Below are 16000 nucleotides of genomic sequence, written 5' to 3'. Positions count from 1 at the left end.
CCCTACCCCTGCCTCCACAGGGATAGTTTCTTCCGCATACCTGCATCAAGACAAGTCATTAGACGACTTCAAAACGACTTAAAGATATACACCGGGTAAAATAAGCTCACCGAGTCGAGCGTGGCGGAAGTCGCACACGTTTCTTCTCGACAACAGGCGGCCGAGTAATTGGCGCCGCAGGAACAGCCACCGGCATCGTCTTCTCGCCAAGACCTGTAAAGCAAAGGTCAAGACTACAAATCCACTCGGATCAACGAATCCAGCCGGGACAGAACACTTACCACTGGCGATCACACTGGATAGCAAAGAACCAGTAGCGAGTACTGGCGACACTTCCTTTACAACACCCGCTGATTCAGCAGGTAACCCCAGGACCGCCTGGTCAGCAACGGGCGGCATGGCAGCCGATGGAGTCGGCGCGGATAGGTCGGGGGCTACTCCAATTTCTGTTAATGGCACCTTCTCCGGCACCATGTCAACAGATACATTACCGACTTCTGGTTCAGTCACGACCATTTCTTTAGAAACAGCCTCATCATCACCAAGCGTCGTATCTACAGCCTTTACGAACAAGACAAAATTCATCGCATCAATAGCAAGTTCAAATTCATCAGCTACAGATACGTTCATGACTACATACCTTGGTACCCCGAGACTTCTCAGGGTTGAAGCAGACTTAGCCTCAGACATCTTGCGGACTACTCTGCGTCTCGTGACAGGAGGAGAAGGCTCGTCCTCCGACTCCTCAGCAACAGCTTCTGACTCTTCTTCCGACTGCGCCAAGTAGCCGGTAAGAACTCGAGACTACAAACAATAAGTCGGTATCAACAACAAATATCACATAAGTCAAAAGAGAACAAGTCAGGTGCAAAAGACATACCACTTCTGGCTCATACCAGGCGTCATACTGACAAAGAGCCGCAGGGATTACTGGTACTCCCTGGTAGTTCCTAAAAAACTTGGCCATCAACGCCTCTACATCATCATCGGATATATCCTCATCGGACATACGCGATGGATCTTTAAGACCTGTGTACTCACTTCCTGAGTAAGCACGTTTTTGAAGCGGATGAACTCTTCTCTTCAGAAAGCTGGCCGCCACGTTAATCCCAGTTAGCCCGAGTGCCTTCAACTCGGTAATTTGCTGCATCGGGTGATCCAGCTCGGGAGTATCTTCAGGTTCGCTCACCCAGTATTCTGCATGCTTGGGCGCGTGACCAGTCACCACAGGCAAGCGAGGTTCATGGTTCCCAATGTAGAACCACCTTTTCTTCCACTCCCCATGGGAGTCAGTCAGATTATACTCAATATATGTGCCCGAGTTCCTGAGTTGGAACCCGGCGCCTCCAAAGACTTCTGTCCTATGGACACTAGGCTGCGGCTTACAGCGGAACAACTTTCTAAACAACTCAAGGCTTGGAGGAACTCCCAAATAAACTTCGCAGAGGTGTACGAAAATGGACATATGCAGTACACCATTGGGGTTCAAATGAACAAGTTGAAGCTTATAGTACTCGAGGATACCTCTGAAGAAATTGAATGTGGGCACTGCCAACCCCCTCTCCAACAAGTGTGCGAGCATCACTGTCTCGCCTGGATGTTCCTAAAATTGCCACGCATTTGGAAAAGCTGGGCGCCACTCGAGTATTTCCTTCGGCTGTAGAAGCTTGGCATCGACTAGTGCTTGCACGGCCTCCTCCTTCATCACCGAATGCTGCCACGTCACTCCAGGCGGCGGCGGCGCAGTCTGATTCGTCGGCTCCACCTTCGGCGCCGGCAGCACCAGTTCTTTCCCCTTCTTGGACTTCACCTTGCCCGCCGCCGGAGCCTTGCCCTGGATCTTCTCGGGTTTCTTGCCCATGTTCTTGGTGCGCATCCGCCGATTTCAACCTCAGCAAAAGGCACTCACTCTCGGATCTCTCTCAAAGGGGAGCAATGGCGGCGGTGGTACTTGGCAATTGCGACGGCGCAAGCGTGGAGCAGAGGCACAGGGGAGGAAGAAAAACAGATCTGATTACTGCAGGGGGTAAAACCAACCAAAAGGGTACCTTCCACTTTTATCTCCGCTAGCTCTGGTTTCCATGCATCAGTTGCACAACGGACAAATTAATCGCCTTTAACACTCAACGGCTACTCTTTTCAACGGACTGCTGACCACTTCAACGACAGAGATCGCCCAAGTGGTCAGTTTTTTCTTTTTTCCCAAGATCTCCAAGGGTAAAATGGACAAAAGCTGGTTTGACCCTAAGCCTGACTCTTCGACTCAACCTAAGGCTCGGGGGCTACTCCATATGGAGTGCGATTGACATCGCACTACCATATAAAATTACTCGGGACGGAAACAACTCGAAGGAGCAAAAAGAGTACCTTCCAGCTACGCGGCAGTACTCGAGCACTTCAGTCTGCAACCTCTACGACTAGCTACTCGGATAGTGCCCGCAGTGCCCAAGACTGTGGCGCACGACTACAAAGTACTCGGGGGCTTGTCGGGCATACACCCTAGGTCCACGAGTAGGCCTTGGACGGCCCATCAAGGGACGTACTCGGACAAGATCAGAACAAGGATGGGCGTATCCTACTCGGACTAGTCAAGTATGTTTATGGAAAACTACTTGGGCCATTATCGAGTAGAACTCTGTAAATAGTATCCGACTAGGACTCAGACTTGTAACCCTGCCCTCCCGTGTATATAAGGGCGGGCAGGGACCCTCCTCAAAAGGACACACCTCAACACACGAGAACAACTCCAGTTCATCAAATACAAACCAACACATAGGACGTAGGGTATTACACGATCTAGCGGCCCGAACCTGTCTAAATCGTGTTCCTTGCGTCACCATTGATTCCTTGATTCTCGACGACCCTTACCGCATAAAAGACTACCTAGGGTACCCCCTAGGCGGGTTGCCGGTCTAAAACACCGACACCCGAACCTCATTTCAGGTGATAATGTGCACCCGCCCCTGAAACCCACGGGTTCCCGAAACCCGAGCAAGACAGTGACATATCACAGTTCACAGGCAAGGCGCGGACAGCCGACGGTGCTCGTAGGCGTGGGCGAGGGGCACAGTCGGCACTGCGGGTAAGGTGCGGCCGTGCAGGAGTGAGTGCGGGCTTGCGGCGTAGCGCAGGGAGAGCAGGAGATGGCCAGATGATGGAGTAGATGGAAGAGGATAGGGTTGGGAGGGTTACATATCTTTGGTTTCCAATTGCTTGTTGGGTTGGGCTAAATCTAATTTTTAGGCTGGAATGTAAACTTCGGGGCCCCATGGATCACCCGCGGGGGATTTGAAACTCGTCCCCTGCCCCGTCCAGTTTCGGGTCCCCAGACCTGCAAACCCATGGGGGAAAATAGACCCGCTCTTGCCCGCGTCGGGTCTAAAACCCACGTGTTGCGGGTCGAAACCTGCCCGACTGCCATTCCTACTGTTAGCATCGCGCCACCTCCGTCGCCTAGTTGACCAGTGGCTCAGATGGCCCGAAGATCCTCGGGGAGGCCCTCCGCACCGTCGTTTAAAGCCACCAGCAGTAGGCACTTGGTGATGAAAGGGGTGTTTGGATACCCCTGCTAAATTTTAGCACCTATCACATCGGACGTTTGGATACTAATTCGGAGTATTAAACGTAGTTTAATTACAAAACTAATCGCACAGATGGAGTCTAATTCGCAAGACGAATTTATTAAACCTAATTAGTCCATGATTTGATAATATGCTGCTACAGTAACTATCTACTAATGAATGATTAATTAGCCTTAATAGATTTGTCTCGCGAATTAGACTCTATTTGTACAATTAGTTTTGCAATTAACTCATATTTAATTCTTCTAATTAACATCTGAATATCCACCTGCTAAAGTCTAGCACTCGTATCTAACGCTCCGAGGTCGACTTCGAAACCCAGCCCTACGACACGTGCGTGCTCGCGTGGGTCTACCTCCCCCAACCCCCTCACTGTTCCCGAGTGCTTTTTTCCCCTCCACCTCCACCACCTCCCTCTGCCTCCCCGCTCCCCAATCTGCAGCAGGGTGCTCTCCCAAGTCAGCGCTTGCCCAAGTTCCATTTCCCCTGTCGAACAAGTCGCAGACCGAGGTGCGGGGGCCCGGGAACAGCGAGAAGATGCAGACGGGGCCCATCGTGGAGGATCTACTCATCGGGGTTGGCGGCCGTGCCACGCTGCAGAAGCTCCTTTACGCGGTCGTTTCTACCGCTGTTTCCGTCAGTTTCAGTTTCCAAAAGGAAGTGCGCCACCGGCGATGAAGCACGCCTACCGCGTCAGTGTCGCGGACCCTCCTTACCTGGTATGGTTTTTACCTGGAGATTACCTGTTAATGTTTGATTCGTTATTAGCATTCGAGATTAGAGTGAAATTCGAGGAGAAAATTGTGATTCGTTGGGGTCATGTCAGGACATACTAGATTAATCAAGCATGTCAAGCCCTGGCCAGTCGCAATGATGGACGTTGCAAGCTCACCCACCTCCATGGCTGCCCAAGTGGTGTTCGATGCAATGCAGCAAACGTACACCACCAACTCCACCCCTGCATATTCGAGTGGTGTTGTGTTGCCTGTGTTTGGCTGCCAAAGTCCGCGAGTGATGCCCAGAAGGTGTTTCCCTTTACTTGCTGACAAAAGGACCTTGGCCTCCTCCTTTGCAGTACCGTCACACTTTGCTCATTGATATTGTTCAACCCCTCTTAAGATCATGGCAGTCCTTTACTTGTGGTTTGGTCGATAGGCAGCTGAGGCAACCATGGCCACCACTTATGCAGTCTGAGGTATTTTTGGCATAGCTTCCTCAGGTTAATTATATCATGTGACTTGCTGCAAATTTATGGGAAAGCAGAACAAGGCCTCTGCTGTGAAGTTCACAGGGGATGTAGCTCAAATGTTGGAGCTGATAATGCCAAGTATTTTAAGTGCAATGGTGAGTTTGCCGGTAGTGCAAGTATCCTTACAATTGCTGTCTTGGAGCGGATGAACTGTTCATTATCAGTTATACTGAAGTCATGGTCCGAAAGCAGTGGTCGACTGATTACTGCCATTCAGCTGCAGTCATGAGGCCTCTCTTCAGGAACTGGGTTCAGCTACAGCATGGCCTGCAGTATTTACACCAGGGCACATGATCATTTTCAAGCCTTTTTCTATGTGCAACCAATGCAAGGTTATGGCTCTGAAAATTCAAAGGCATTTAGCGATGGGCAAGCCCAATGACGCACAGTGCACTTCAGTATATTTAGCCATTCCCTTGGAGCAGGTTTGGCACAACAAGTCTCTTGGCTGGAGCTCATTAGAAAACTCCTGCTAAAAATATTGACGGGGCACAACTTCAGTTTGGCCAATTGCATATTATATGGTCGCATAGTCTGGGCCTTTGTTCTGTACATCGTGAAAGACCAAGACTAGGACCTCAATATCAGAACCTCTGGATGGTCAGCTCCTGAATCATATAGTTTCTCTCTGGTACATATCCTTGATACAAATTTTGTTGTGGGAGCATATTCTGTACTCTGTATCAGTATAATTGCACGGCATGGCAATTTAGTAAGCTACAAGCATAAGCTTTCCTTTTTCTAAGCTGAGTTCCCCAATCTTTGGTTCAAGATATTTCCCCCCTGATAATAGATCATTCATTTTTAGGATGATGTCTACAACCCAGCTTCTATTCTCAAGAGTTGAAGTGAGAACCATTTGCATGGATCGTTGCTTTTAAAAAAATATATGATACTCGTATTTCAGACTTTGTTAGCTAGGTGAACGTGAACTGCTTAGAACTTGGATCCATACATAAACATGGACCTTTACTGCTACTTTATTTTGTTTTATTTCAGTCCCTCTTAAAACTTGAAATCTTGAATTGTGCTAGTAATATGTATTGTAATTATCATCACTGCACAAAGCAGTTGTCGTTCCTGCATGCATCCAGCATCAGTCATAAGCAGAGGCGCTGCAACGGAGCGGTGCAAGGCTGCAGCGTGCACTTTCTTTACTAACTGTTGTTAGTTCCTGTTTAGTTGTATCTGCTTTGTTTCATTGGTACAGGAGATTATACGCATTGCACAGTGATCTCCAAGGATTTTTGTTCAATTTAATCCATCCGTGAATATATAATTGAGTTTGTAAAATTAATGACGTTTGTGTAGCTTTTACCCGTTCATCCTTCGTTGAACATCTGATTAAGTTTGTAAAAAGCAATAACGTTTGCGTATCTTGTGCCCCTTTATCCTTTGCGTTCGATGAAATGTTTGAATGGGTTTTTTATTTTTGGCACAAGGATTTAATTTCACCGGTAAGCATATGTATATTGGGACATTTTTTTTTCCTGGCTCAAAATACGTATCACTGACTCTCGACTGAATTACTAATTACTCAATTAATTTTCTTCACCATTGTTTTCCAGAGAAAATTGCTTGCAGATAGACCATGCTACGTGTATTGAGTTAAAAAAATTTTGGTGCACGTAGCAACGCAAGGGCAAAAACCTAGTCTACGGAAAGAGCATTCTGCATGCAGTCGTCGTGTTATCGTCAGTCACAAATATTTTATGTTTAAAGCATACTTTTGAATACAAGTTTCTATTTAAAAATATTTTAAGACAATAAGAAATGTAGTATGATATTATGATTTTTTTAAAAAAAACTACATATATGATTTTATATTTCCAAATGAATATCTTGATATTCACAGTTTAAGTTTGACAAGCAACTTGCTAAACAGAGAGTATTTATGAATGGATGGAGTTATCCTTCCACAGATGCTCTACGTAAGGACTAAGGAGTACGTTGTACGCTACAATATTGTATCTCATAAGTCAGCGAGAGCATGTGACAACATTCATGTCGGCATGTAGCCGCCTTAAAAGATCATTGAAATTACATGTAGCCGCCATTTTGCAGTACAGATCAAGTTAATTTGGTAGACACACAATTGTCATAAACTTACTAGCCAATCATTTATCCTTGACATGCCAGGTTGTTTTGCAAGAAATAAACCTGTAGATTTGGAAGCAGCTCTTGCCACATTTATTCTTTTGATTGAAAGGACAAAATTTCAGTGTGAAATCCTAGCCCCACATCAAGCCCTGGAAAAATCTTTAAAATATCCTTGCGAGGACAGCGCGTGGAACTTATTGACATGAACGTTTCGTGTGCCTATCTTGGTCAGACATGTACGAAATTACGAACGAGGGGTAATAATGAGGTAATGACAAACCCTGGATTAATTATTACAATGATCAATCGCAGTATTGTCCTTATTCCTGTAGCATAATCAACAGGTAAACATTCAAGCAAAACATAACAATTTTCTCAAGTCAACGCTTCTGCACTGCATGATAGACATGTGCTAGTCAAATCTTAGCTGTAAGCAACAGATCCATGATACCTGACATGTGTCAAGGCCTTAATTACTTAGCATTATCAATCGACATATGTTTAAGTAAGTTTGCTATATTAAACGAGTTCGTACCATTTTTTCAACTTCCACAGGGGTTGAATACCCACATCCTGTACACATTAGACATGTCAGTGCTACATACCGGCCTCCATTGCTGCATCGGCCGGTTCGTGTATAAAAAACGCATGTACAATACAACATCTCGCCAACTCTTGCGCTTGCTTGTCCTGCTATATATTCTCTTTCTGCTCTTGACAATAACGAAAGAGTTTCAAAATTAAGATTGGTCCAAACTAAGGGCGTGATGAAGCCTTCAGAGCTTAAGCCGCAGGCGTTGGACATGTCCGTCGCTTGCCCTCGGCTAACACCGGCACCATCAGCCTTTCCAGCAGCAGGTACGTCAACTGCACACATGCACAAATTTAAGAAAAGGAATGTTAGTGCACGTTGATGTGTAAATCATTTGAATTCTAACTTCCACATAGCTATGCTCTGTTTGGATATACCCTAGTTAGAGCTATCCAGCTAATATTCTCTTGCTGGGTGGAAGCAACTAGCTGGAGAGTTATTAGTTGGAATAGTTGAGAAAGTTTGGACTAGCTAGAGCTTAAATTAGCTGTATAGTTCTAGGGAAAATTCCTTATTGACACTGAAAGATAACCCAATTCCTACCTTATTCTTGAAAAATTTCTTCTCGCTTAGACGGGCACTGTCTTTTAACTTTAATTCCTTATTTGACATTTCCGTAGCTTCCGTTAGTTAAATCTGGTTAACCATCTCTAAACACCTTTAAAATTCACAAAACTTTTTCTTAGTGATAGAACAAATGGAAACAGATCCATTTTTCTTAAAACAACACATGTTCGTTCACAATTTTATAATTAAATTCACCAAATTAGGATAATTTTGTGGCACCAAAATACTTTCAAAAAATTATGAAAAAGTAACTAATATTTCTCTCATGAGATGCAATAATTTATTAAGCTATTTCTTATCATGATTTACATATAGAATTGTGAAGAATAAGAAATTTGGGAAAACTTTACAAGAAATTCATAGTTCTCTCCGTAACTTAAGATGAGAAATAAGCTTATAAACTTTTATTGCATCCATGTGATGAATATAAGTTATTTTCCCTTAATATTATAGGTATTTTAAAATTTCAAAAGCACATCTGTGTTTTTAAGAAAAATGGGTTCACCTCCATTTGTTTTTAAGAAAAAAAGTTGCATGAATTTTTGAGGTGAATTGAATGTCACTTCACTCGATCCAACTCATGGAAAGTGTCGAAAATATTAAATAAGAATAAAAGTTAGATTTTATTGTCAAATAAGGGAGAGAAAAATTTTATGACAAAAAAGGAATTGAGTTAGCTTCCGATATCGAATAAGAAATTTTCTTATAGTTCTAACGGCTTATATTTTCACCGTTCACGGGTAGAAAACTGGCTATTTATCCCGGTTGGTAGAGAGCAAATCTCCCAAAAAACTATCCGGGATAAAGCAATCAAGATAAAAGGAGGGTGTTTAGTCCCAGGTCACTCAATCGGGACTAAAGGATTTTGTGCTAAAAAATTATTAGCTGGGAGGCCCCCCACACGCGCAAGTCACAAGTCACGCAATTTTTCAAGCAAAATATACACATGCGCGGTGCGTGGGATTCAAACCCATGACCTCAAGCCTCGTGCGTAGCTTCCTTGCTATCCCATCTACACAACACATCTAACTATATAAGGGATGCAATTCGTTTTGTATTAACTCGTGGGGAACCCTTTAGTCTCGGTTTGTATTACCAACCAGGACTAAAGACCCCTTTTAAGTCCCAGTTGGTAACACAAACCGAGACTAAAGGGTTCGAGGGCTTTAGTCCTTTTTCAGCCAACCATGGGGACCCTTTAATCCCGGTTGGTAACACCAACCGAGATAAAAGGAGGTCTTTTATCCCGGTTGGTGTTTTCAATCGGGATAAAAGGCCTCTCAGGATTTTTTTTTCCACTAGCCTTTGCAACCGGGATAAAAGGTCCGGTGAGCCCCCGCCAGTGGTCGAGCTTTAATCACGGTTGATGAACCTTTAGCCCTAGACCAAATAATCCCGATTTATGAACCTTTAATCCTAGACCAAATATTAACCGGGATAAAAGTGAGTGGATGGATGATGAGTTTTGTACCCGTGATTCACATACAATCGTTACGTAAAAGGCTCGTACGGTTAATTTTGAAGGGGGCAATAAGTGATCGGGAGTGATAACTGTGACCATTTTTTTTACAATTGTGGCGTGAAAATATTTTTAACCACATGAAACGAATTAGACTTTGAAAATCACATCCAGAAGTTAATTTTGACATGTAAATCAAACCTAGTTAAAGGGTAGGTTGTACAGCGGCAAGACAACAGCGTCTATTAGCCTCCAGCTCAGCAAATTTGGTTGACGTGGCCCTCGTTAAGTGACACTATTGGAAAACTCAGTATTCGTCCTAAGGTTCGGTACCGATTGAATTTTGACCTGGTACTAATGTGAGTAATAGTATCGGACCTAACGGCTAGTCCCCGAGGAGCCCCAGTGACCCCCTTAGTACCGGGTGGATACTTCACCCGGTACTAAAGGTCACCCATTAGTACCAGTTGAAGCCTCCAACCGGCACTAATGTGTCTGAGGGCCTTTAGTACCGGTTGAAGCCTCCACCCGGTACTAAAGGGGTACCTTCCCCACGCTCACCCCCTCCCCACACATACTTATCCGCTCGTCCCCCTCATCTAGCCTCTCACCCGTGCCTCTCTCTCTTCTTCTCCCTGTCCTCTATCCCCTCACAGATCGATCCCCTCACCGCCCCTCCCATTGCCGCCCATCTCCTCCCCCCCTTCGCTCGCCCCTCACCTCTTACATGTGGTGAGGAGCAGCGGCGAGGCAAGGAGCGGCAGAAGCAAGAAGGGAGGGCGCGGCGAGGCAGCGGAGCGTCAGCAAGGTGTGGCGGAGCAAGGAGCGGCGGCGGGGCAAGGAGCGGCGGGGCTCCAACGGGAGGGCGCGGCGGTGGAGCGTCGGTAGGCGTGGCGGAGTAAGGAGCACGTGGATCTTGGAGTAACGGCCACCTCTCTCTCAGATCCGACAGCGGCGGCAACCGGCGGGCTGAGGAGCGGCGGCGGCGGCAACCTGCGGCGGTGGCTGAGCAGCGTAAGTACACCATCTGCCTCCCTCCCCCTCTCTCTGGTGCGGGGCTCAGGTACTCAGGTGCAGGGCTCAGGTACTCAGGAGGATGGCGGCGGGGGTGCGGCCAGGGCTCCGACGCTCGGGCAGATGGTGGCGATGGTGCGGCCAGGGATCCGGCGCTCGGGCGGATGGAGGTGGGGTGCGGCTGGGGCTCCGGTTGGTGGATTTTTTTTATTTTTTAATACCCCTTTAGTACCGTTATTTGACACAGTACTAAAGGTCCCTCTTAGTACCGAAGTAGCAATACGGGTTGCATAACCGGTATTAGGTAGTGTGAAAAAAACAGGTTATTGCCGTTGTTCCGTTCGTCTACAGCGCGGGCGCGTGCTCCGAAGCTGTCACCGACTCCCATCACCTGTTGTACGAGCGGCTGCAGGTCATCAACGGCGCCGTGGATCCAATATGCGCGCGCACTATTTTTCTTTTTTTTTTCAGGCAAAGCAGGCCCGCCGCTGCCCACCCCGTGTTGGAAGACTGCGGGCCTGTTCGCTTCAGCTTATAAGCCGGCTGAAAAGCTGAAACGGCTGATTTGTTATGAGAGGAAAATACTGTTTGGTGACTGATAAGTCGACTGAATAAGCTGAAGCGAACATGCCGTCGTCGCAAATGCCGGTGTGGAGGACTGTGGGCCGTGCGGCTGCCTGCAGGCTCGCCGGCGGTGGCTTTCCTGCTCCCTGGTTGCCGCCGCTCGCAGCTATCTCTTCTCTCTATTCTTTCTTCTCCACGACACCAAGTAGCAGAAGCATCGATTTCCCTTTCTTCTTCCCCGACCACTGCTCCTCCGCAGGCAAGCAAACAGCCAATCCAAGCTTTACCAGAATCACCATCTCCTTTGCCGAAGCAACCAGGCACGCCATCTCCTTTGCTGAACCAAGCAGCTGCAAGCAAGCAAACGAGCGGTCTGCAGCTTCTCCTCTCTCTGTCTTCAGAAACCAGTATCTTAGTATGTGTTGCTGCTAATCGAAGTAGTGGTACGGGCATTGGTGGCCTAGTTTTTTTTTTTAACTATCAAAAGATTCGGATGTGCTAGCACCCGAACGTCCAATAATTTTTTTTTATCGGACGCTCCGTCGCAACATTGAAAAATAACTATCAAACCATCAAAAATCAACACTTGCAACATGAAAACATGTACTAAAAATAGTTTTGGAACTCATGCACGCCATCCATCTCATTATAGGATAAAAAATCCCTGGCGTAACATTTCATCATGTTTCACACAACATTCATCAGAAGATAAATTTGCAACAACTTTACGTGCATGAAATATCTCGAATCGCTTCGTGCAACATTCAAAATAGACACATTGCAACAATATAAATCACAAGTTGCAACATCTCGAATAGAAACAATCTTGCGATCTCGGCCAAATCAAGTATTGCAACAACAAAAAAAGTATCTCTTACAGTATTGCAACAACAAAAAAGCATCTCTTACAACATTGCAACAACGAAAGGAGAAGAGGCCGAAACAAAGAAAACAACCATATGCAACATCGTGAACAAGTTGGTGCAACACCCGATTGCTAGCAAGTTGGACTGTTGCAAACAGATGAAACATCAAAAGCCAACTGTTGCAACATCCAAAAATCTCTACTGCAACACCAGGAGGTACCTATCGCAACATGGAGCCGTCAGTAGGCGTGAGCTTCTACTGCTCCGGTTCGCTATGACGTCGAGCATCACGCAGAGGAGACGGAGCCCGCTCAGATCCATGACGACCAGCCGGCGGGACAACCGTCCGGCGCAGCCACCGGTGTCGCCTTCGTCGCCGAGAAGCCTCCAAGGGTGGGAGGAAGGCGCGGCGTGATGGGGTCGTAGATGCAGAGGCCGGCACGCTCCGCGAACAGGGCACTACAGTGGAGGACGAGGAGGCCACCGCAGGACTCCATGGGCGTGTACCTGTCAAAACACATTTGACGCGAACGCCCGCCACGGCCACCGCACGACCTCCGCGTGGTGCCGCATTTGGTGCTCGTCAAGGCTTTGTTCATGGAGGAAGAGCGGCGCCGTAGGGCCGGTAGGCAGTGGAGATCCGGGACCTAACACCAAGGAGAAGCGCTGGCTCGGCACATTCAACACGACGGAGGCGGTTGCGATCGTCTACAACCACGCCGCTGCGACTGATTGAGGAAGAAGGATGTCTGATTTTTTCTAAGCTCAATCGGTGGAAGGTGGGACCTAGGGGCAGTAGAAAATGAGTGGATGACAATGAAAGCATGTGTCCTGAACGGTGGAAGGTGGGACCAAGAACGTCCGATTTTTCAAGTCCTCTCCGGACATCAGGTTCCTAGCATTTCCGCAAAAGATTTGTAATATATCATGGATTCGTGCAAGCATCAAAGTAGTTACAAAGATCAAATTTCTTCTTGATCATCATGATTTATGGCATCATGATTTATGTATCCATGGATGAATTAAATAGCTCATAGACAGCTACATAGATGATTCACCGTACGAACTGTTTGTATGTCTATCTTCGTATGACATGGCAAATCAAATAGACAACAACTATCTAAATTGTTGTACGTACCCTAATTAAGGTTTTGTTTGGAGCTTTTGGCTAAAGTTTAGCTGCTAAGGATCTAAATGGGTCCAGCTAAAACTTAGCTAAACTTTAGCCAAAGCTCAAAAAGAGCTTTAGCCATTAGCTGACCAAGAGTAGCTAAAACCAGCTAAAAGTGACTAAAGTCCAAAATGCTCCTAAGGGTTCCCAAAAATACCCGCTACCACACAGCATTAACACCTGAGCCCCCTTTCCCCGCCACCCATCGATGCATCACCGCCCTCCCCCAATCCTTGCTGCTGAAGTGGGTAGTGGCAGCAGTGACACTAGCGTCTTGCCCTTTGGAAGCCGCGGCGGCCGTGTCCCACCTCTTCGTCCAACCCCGGCACCAAGTTTGTACCACCCCCCGTCCTCCAAAGCCGCACCGCCCAGCCCTTCCGAGGGGTGGGCACGCGTACACATAGCACTATGCTTACACTTTCGTCCTCGCTTTGTGTAAAAGGGTTAACCCAAAGATGCTATGGCTGGGGGACAAAGGCTTATAAGTTGGCTCCACTCTTACTCAACTAGTAAGGTGGTACTAAACATGCGCACCTACGCTCATAGGCCACTGCTAGGCCTCAACCAAATTGGGTTGGGTGTCATAGAATTCCTCTCCCTCGGCACCCTAGCCACCCCACCGCTAGCACCGCAAGCCCCGGGGACGAGTTCCAGTCTCCGATTTGGCTCCCCGGAGCTTCGCCCCCTACCGCCGCTCCCACGCGTTGGCTAGCCCTCCGGCGAGTCGTTACCATTCACCATTTTTCCCGCCAACCCGAGCTCGCTGTTGGGCCGTTTCATCATCGTTGGTAGGTCTTCGGCTGAATCCTCGCGCCCACAGCTTTCCCTTGAGCTCGCGCACTCATTTCGCCACTCATCAATCGCTCTCCCTCGTCGTGCCGGCCTCCCGACGCTACCCCTATCCACCGGTCCTGCCGCCGCCCATCAAGCCCCGCTGCGCCACCTCTTCCTCGTCGCGTGGCCCCTTGCTGGTGAGCTCCACCGCTTCAGGGTGTAGCCCATCTTCCTCCCAACAACGTTGCGCCATCCTTTCACTGCTGCCGTCGCTGGCCACGGGCGCGCACCCTTGGCCTTGGCAGACTGACCTTGTTTGACTGGAGATGCTGCTGGTGGTGGTGGGCGGTGAGAGGGAGGGGTAGTATAGATAATTTTTTTCTCAACTAGCATTTTAGATAGGGGATCTAAACATCCATTAGCCAAAATAGGTGGATCCAAATAGGACCTAAGCAGTTAGCTATGCTTACTCTTTTGCAGGACTTTTGTTAAATGTTAGGATTATGCTTTTCATAGGTCGGACAGAATAGAAACAACATGCTACCCCATGGAAAAAAAATATGTTAAATCGGGTTATATTCACTGAGCACTTTACGGGCCGGACAAAGCCTTTTTTACTCGCTTGGGTGTAGCCCGGTCCAAAGGGAAATCCCGAGGGAGGAGAGGGGCAGTTCTGGGCCCAATTCACAGGACCGGAAAGCTTCGCCCAAACGGTCGCTGGTCTCTGCCTGTGTACTATCGTCCTGTCCACGGCGGCAATCCCCGCAATCGATGCTGCTGCCATTGCTCTGTAGTTTCGCCGCCCCGGGCTGGCGGGCCCTGTCCCGTCCATCTAGATCGAGAATGCGGCGAGCTCCGGCAGAGGAGCCGAAGTGGCCGAAACGATTTTGAGATGCGCAGCGAGGAGAAAGCATATGGGAATGGATCTGATGCGCTCGTTGTCGTTTCCGCCGGGGAGCCATTGGGCCGGACGCGACGATCCGGGGAGCTCCATCGCCGTGCCCTGCTTTCTCCACCGCTGGCTAGCAGGTGACTCTCCTCGCTACCCCAATGCTTTTCCACCAACCACGAGACACCCGACCCATCTCCGCGACTCCGCCTAGGCTTCCACGGCATATTGCTGTGTTGCCGAACTACGCGATAGATCCCATCGATCGCGATTAGGTCCTTTTCGGTGAACACTACATATCGCGATTAGCTTCGACATTTTGAACAAACTGTCCATTGACATACAACTCTCTTTCCTCTGTTTGTTTAAATCCTTTCGTAACGTTGCGGCGTACAGTATGCCCTCCTGCATTGAGATTATAATTGGAGGAAACCTTGTGTCAGTTATCCGTGAGTCAAATGACTCGGACGTATTATTGTCTGTCAACGTATGTTTGTCTGCTTTCCAGTGTCGGACTACTATCAGCTTGATGAACTGCTGACGCCAGAGGAGAACGATTTACGGATCAAAATCCGGCTGTTTATGGAGAATGATGTTGCTCCAATAATACCCCAGGTTTCTGGTTGTACTAAGTCCGATCCGTAGATTTTTTTTTTCCTTTTCTCAAATGTTATATTGGTGAGTGCTGATGATTAATTTACTGTGCTTCTTCTATTGGTTTCTCTGATAGTACTGGGAGACAGCAGTATTCCCATTTCATCTCATTCCAAAGCTGGGTTCTCTCGGTTTCCTTGGAGGCATCATCAAGGTATGTATATATTCGTTTATCTACATTCCGTACTATCTACAAAAAATAATGTATTTAGACTGCCCCAGAAAAGGCTGCAGAGATATCACAGTTTTTGAAAAATAGTATAATACCACAAAATCCTCCTAGCTCACTCAAAACATGAATATATAACAGCTTAACTTAATTCAAGGGTTGACCCATCATCAACATATATGAGGATCTTAGACAGTAGTGACAACCTGAAGTCTGCAGTCCAGAACACAGGTGGAGGTGAAAGGTTGTAGGTGTTTACTTCAAAAAAAAAGAAGAAAGGTTGTAGGCGTGAAGAGGTGGAAGGATGGTGATAGGGGCTCAACCCATGATTAAGGTTCAGACGCTATAACA

General features: G+C 47.4%; 1 long non-coding RNA gene and 1 pseudogene across 1 annotated transcript; both read left to right on the top strand.

Annotated features, from left to right (window-relative positions):
• The first annotated feature begins 3936 nt into the window (after nucleotides 1-3936).
• On the top strand, nucleotides 3937-5575 carry LOC111256982. Its single transcript, XR_002677319.1, has 2 exons — nucleotides 3937-4300; nucleotides 4408-5575. It is a non-coding gene; the product is annotated as an uncharacterized LOC111256982 (long non-coding RNA).
• A 2048-nt stretch (nucleotides 5576-7623) lies between these two features.
• LOC101757431 overlaps nucleotides 7624-16000 on the top strand; it is a 12124-nt pseudogene continuing 3747 nt past the window's right edge.

This window comes from Setaria italica, chromosome IV (genome assembly GCF_000263155.2).
Source record: "Setaria italica strain Yugu1 chromosome IV, Setaria_italica_v2.0, whole genome shotgun sequence".
Lineage (NCBI taxonomy): Eukaryota > Viridiplantae > Streptophyta > Magnoliopsida > Poales > Poaceae > Setaria > Setaria italica.
The sequence above is the reverse complement of the archived record's forward strand: the minus strand, read 5'-3'. Positions and strand labels throughout refer to the sequence as shown.